At 38.8% G+C, this 5,614-nt stretch overlaps 1 long non-coding RNA gene across 1 annotated transcript; it reads right to left on the bottom strand.

Moving 5' to 3' along the window:
- Positions 1-2,911: 2,911 nt before the first annotated feature.
- Positions 2,912-4,399, bottom strand: LOC112409650 (uncharacterized). Its single transcript, XR_003005192.1, has 3 exons — positions 4,246-4,399; positions 3,585-3,627; positions 2,912-2,995 (listed from the first exon to the last, which is right to left on the bottom strand). It is a non-coding gene; the product is annotated as an uncharacterized LOC112409650 (long non-coding RNA).
- Between the last annotated feature and the right edge of the window lie 1,215 nt (positions 4,400-5,614).

The raw sequence follows: 5,614 nt of genomic DNA, 5'->3' as shown, positions 1-5,614 counted from the left end.
AACTCTATAAAACTATATAAAATTATGATAAATGTATTTCAAATGCATGCATTTTACTTACAACTTAATATATTAAAATTCTATAAACATTTTGTTATAGCTTTTGCTATGCCATTTCCAGGAAGAAAATACAATTTCAGAAAAGTCATCTTAGATTTGTATTTCATGAATGCTTCACTTTTTTTCCATCTGGGTTGAAAAATAAGGGCAGACTTAATTCCATTCAACCGTGTCTTTAAACAACTCTTGGAGCAATGAGATTATAACAATGGAAAGTCCTAAACTGATGAGAGACTGTTCCTCTCTTTACTTCCCCAACCCTGATTTCTCAGGACCCAACCAGGACCGCAAGCGACCCCTTGGTAGGGTGAGGGCTTGAATATTTATAGGATGGGGCTGCTGCTAGGAGAAGTTACTATTGCTGTCCTTGCTGGAAATGAGCAGGTTCCGGAGTTGTCTTCTGCTTTCAGTCATCCCAACCCGCTCGGCCCCCAACCCGGAAATGGCATTGCTAACAGTTCGATTATTTCTGAACTTCATACTTACCCCTTCATGATTTAGTTGTTTATGCTTCCAGAACAGTTGAGGAAAACAGAGTGAGACATAGAAAATAATTTAATAATAGCATCATATTACAAATTGATGCAATGTATAACTAAATATCAAATTCAGTGCTAAATTAGGAAATTGATTATGTAAGGACTGAGCTAGAGAATGTTTGATCTTTGAATTGAGAGAGTTGCCTGGAGATTGGTGCAGGTGAGCACAGGTGAGGGAGAAGGGCTTGATAAGTGTGTGCTCACTGGGAATTCAAAGAATATATTTGATGGGACGGGTGGAGCCTGATTGGAGAGGGGATGGATTGACGACCAGATAGAGGAGTTTGGGATTGATGATGTAGAAAATAGGGAAAACTCAAATGTTTCTGAGCAGGAAAAGCCTGACGAAAAGCTGAATGGCAACATTAATACTAAAATCTCAGTTTTCCAATGTGTAAACACTGACGTGTTTGTGCACTCATATATTACAAATATATTGTGCAAGGAAAAATTTGTTTGAGGGAGGTAGGAAATAAACAAATGTGTTATTGACATTCTTAAGTGAGAAACTCAAATCTTTCAATTTTGCATTAACGTTAAAAGCATAAACCCTTCTTTTCAAAGTTTGCTTATAATCCAGTCACGTGTTAGTTCTGCCAACAGCTATGACAGCTCCGTGTACATCATGAAAACAACAAAGGTAAAGAGCACAGGAGATACTGTATCTGTGAGCATTTAGGTAAAATAGACACTGGTACTACTTTATTTTTGGTTTGGAATTACATTCTTATTTCGGAAGTCCTAAAATGCACAATCTAAAGAAATCTGAAGGAGCCTACAATCTAATAGGATCCAATAGACAGTTTAGGATAACTTGCTATTCATGGAAGCTGTGACGGATGCTGGCTCCCAAGAGGGGAAGCTGGGCACAGCACACACGTGGATGCTGAACCAGATTGAGGTCTATGACAAGCAGAGGAACAAGAGGCACCATCTTCACTTTGTGAGGTCTGGCTCACCCCTCTACTGGCTGAAAGAGGACTCTGGCCAAAAATAGAAAATGGGAAGTGATTTTCTGGAAAGCTTGCTTTATATTCATATTACTACATTTATCAGGGTTTCTAAAATGTTTAATAAATTTTTTTCTGAATACTTTTAAAAAGTTATAATTGGATGGCATGTTATAAAAACATCACACATAATATGTATATATTTTAAAAATTAATTTCTTACACAGTTGTCAAAACACAAATTTTGTAGTTTAGTTCCTTAATGTGCCTAAGATGAAAACTTCTTAAAACAGGACAAATACTAACAGCCATCCTCTGCTTAGAATGCTTTCTGTTTTCCCCATATTAGAGAGGACGACTAGAATTCATGTTCTCAAATCAAGGCAAAAATATCTTTGAAACAGTATGAGTATTATGTAGGTTTTCCCTTTTAGTGCTCTTTTTAAAAGGCACTGCAGTTCATTTTTAAAAATTAAAGTCCACTGACGTAGAATGATCATAAAATAGATGTTTCATTGTTAGTGTGGAAAGTTTCTATAACTGGGTTTTAATTAAGTTATTTTAAATGGATATTTCAAAACCTGAGTGGGTGTGTTAATAATGTGCTAATATATGCAGCTGGTAATGTCTTTTCTCCTATTGACTGTCTGTCAGTGAATTAAACTTTTATCAAGATTTGCCCCTGTCATTTCTTCCTCAACACCCCCTTTTTTTTTCCCTACGTAGGCATTCTGGTGGCAACCATGAAAATACTCCTAACCAGGAAACAAAACTGTGAAGCCTATTACCAGGCTTCAAATCAAAACTTCCACTGTACATCTTTACATATTACGTCCACATTACTTAGGATGTCAAACAGCATTGATGCTTCAAAAGGAAGCCTATGGTATGTCATCTGAAGGTCAGGCACAGAAGACATTGCTATGAACACAGATCCTTTAGCTTTCATAACATGTTGGAGAAGAGGAAGGAGCTGGTGGATACAGGGAAGTCGGCTTGCTAGGGAAAAGTCAAGTCCTTCAATCATTTCATCCTGTTTTTATTACTGGGAACTCAGGGTTCTAACTCAGGGTACCACACAAACTCTCTGGAATCCACGCCAGATGGCTAGAGATGAGATTTGGATGAACTAAGAAGACTCCTTGCTCCCTGTTGCAGGGACTGATTTGGTAAGACTGCCCTTTCCCAAGAGTGTCCCCATGGCTGGCCCACATGCCGGACCGTCTGACTCCAAACTATGTTTGCAGTTCACGTAACAGGCTCAGCAGACTTCAGTTCTAACATGCCACCTGGTTATCTCTAGGAGCTGCAGCGAGTTCCCAAACCAGACATCCACTGTGACTCCAGCCTTCTTGTTCTGGTCCACATCTCCCGTACGTGTAGCCCTCTCACACCTCTAGCCCTCTTCTTATAGTTTATCTTCAGCATCACGTTGCTTCTGAGGCACTGGAGAGCATTCAAGAAAAGGTAAGGCATCTGTGACTTGGATATACATGAATACCAATATTCTCTCATAGCTTAAAAGGGCTGTGCCAGAGTGTCAAGAGGACAAAAAGCAGCCATACTACTCTTTAACCCACTGACCAAATTTGGGTGGTTCAAGGTAATACATTTCGTTCTCGTGCCTAGATGCTGCATTGGCATCAGCATACTTACACATCAGTATATTTATGATAGAAATATACTGACCTGTAGAAATGAGCTAGATGAATAAAACCTGAGAACGTAAGGGGGAAAAAGTGCTGTCTTGGATTTAAGTTGCAAACTCTAGAATAACGTGCAGTTTCAATAAAACAATGTGCTCTGCTAGTTGGTTTGATAAGTTGGTTAAGAGCAGGAAGGCAGGAGCAGGGCTAACTAGGTTCACATCTTGGTTCTACGACTTTTACGACTTGTGTGAGGTTTGGAAGAATTCCTGAACTTCTCCAAGCCTCAGCGTCCCCAGCTGTGAAATGGTAATGTTGACTCTCTCCTGTGATTGTTGTGAGAATTTAGTGAATTATTACATGATTAGAAAAGCTTCAAGAGGTCCTACCTGTTACTGTTATCGGATCAGGCAATAACGTTTGAATGGAACCCTGTTTGCAAAATAACTTTGACTCAGTGAAAGGCAAGTGAAGCACATGTTCAAAGAAAAGCACATTCATTCCACCTTCACAACAAATAAGGATATGGCAAATATTTTAATGTACAAATCACAGAGAGAAAATGCAAATTCAATACATTCCAAATACATTTGTTCAATAAATTGTGTTCTACCCAGCTTCTAGTATCTGAGTGATTTCAACATTCCCTTTTAAGTGGCTTCATTTGTTAAACCTCAGAAGCTGGTTTTACAAACTTGTTCTTCTGTCTCTTATTCTCAAACTTCCCAATTTTACCAAACCTATAATGCCTACCAGCCCTGCTTTGATCTGTCAGTGCTGTCCTTACTTTCTTCCTACATCTTTACTAAGACAGGGGTTTGGAAACTAATATCTCCCAAAACTTCAAAACTAATATTTCACAATCCTCAGAAAAATGCCCACATTATCTGTATCAAAATGGCACTCGGCCTCAGCACAGAACCCAGAATGGACAAAGGAATTGGAAAGTTTATTATTTAAGGTAGGCTGGAAGAAACGACACATGCACAACCACTACAAAATGAGACGAAGTCCCTGATACTTAGCTACAGACGTAGACGTGGTTCTTACCAGGTGGCGTCTTGCTAGAATAGAGCATCTCAGTTTCCCGGTGTTTCACAGCTTTTTCATGCCCATTCAGGAAAGACATGCTGAAAATTTACACACTTATGGGCAGACATCAGTGCCCCTCTGGATTCTTGACAGAAACCAATGATCAACAAGGCTACACCTTCAATTAGGAGAAGAGCAAAGAGTTGTTACAATGACGTTCCTGATCTGTATCTCTAACCCCACAGCAGTCCCGTTTCCACCTCCAGCTTTTCTTTATCACTTACTCTGCCATTGTATTGGCAATCTGATTCTGAATTTCTGGAGTCTGGAGTCTTCAGGGGCAGCTTGGCCCTGCTGACACTTGATTTTGGACTTCTGGCCTCCAGAGCCGTGAGAGAATAAATTTCTGTTGTTCTAGGTCACCTGGTGTGTGGCAGTTTGCTACAGCAGCCTTAGGAAACTAACACACCCCGTAAGTCTTGCAATTCATTCTGTTTAACAGGGGCAATATTTAGTTTTACTAATAAGCAAAATTATTTCACTAAGACAGAGGTTACTTGTAAATACAGTTACTTCACAAACACGATTTAAAATTATAGTTATTATAGGACAAAATATATTTTAAATAATATTAAAATTATTTAACAAACTATTGAATCATAACGAGGAGATAATGTATAATCAGGACAACAACCTCCCTATAATCATTGTTTGGCCATTTGACATGAGCTCAACAGCCAATATAAATATTTTCCCAGCTATTCTGAGATGGGAAGATCCTGGCATGAATTTAATTTTTCAAAGTTTTGTTTTCTAATCATCCATGGGAATGATAATGCGTGTTTTCTTTAGATACCAAAGTGAAGTACAAATCTATAGAATACTATATTGAAAACAGGAAAAAACCATCTAATGGGAAAGGGAAAAACAGGCATTAGATTCCTAGGGCTCTATACTAGACTCACCACCCATGGTCTCTTTCTCAACTCGATGGGAATGTTCTCTTCGGCTGTAGCCCGTTAACTAGCTGATCTTCTAGTATCTCGGGCTATAGTAAGAGATTCCATCTTCCCACAGGGGGACATGCAAATGATAAACCTACAAAGACCTAGAAAATTGACCAAAACACTGGAACAGGGTATGATTTAGCCAAACTCACTCAATTTACAGAGAAAAGCTATGGCCCAGATAGGTGATGTGAATTCCCTACTGCCGCATAGCCAGTTAATGCATCCTTACCGCTAATAAGTGCAGGACCAAGGATGCAGTAGGACTGGACTGCTTAGTAATGCACAAGCCTGCCAAGGAAAAGAAAAAAAAAAAAAATCAAACAGCAGCAAAAACAAAAAACTACAAAATTTTTAAAAGCTATTTTTTGGCACTGGAG

The sequence above is a fragment of the Neophocaena asiaeorientalis genome, unplaced genomic scaffold (genome assembly GCF_003031525.2).
Source record: "Neophocaena asiaeorientalis asiaeorientalis breed wild unplaced genomic scaffold, Neophocaena_asiaeorientalis_V1.1 scaffold521, whole genome shotgun sequence".
NCBI classification, from domain to species: domain Eukaryota; kingdom Metazoa; phylum Chordata; class Mammalia; order Artiodactyla; family Phocoenidae; genus Neophocaena; species Neophocaena asiaeorientalis.
Note: the sequence above shows the minus strand (reverse complement) of the source record. Positions and strands in the feature narration are given on the sequence as shown.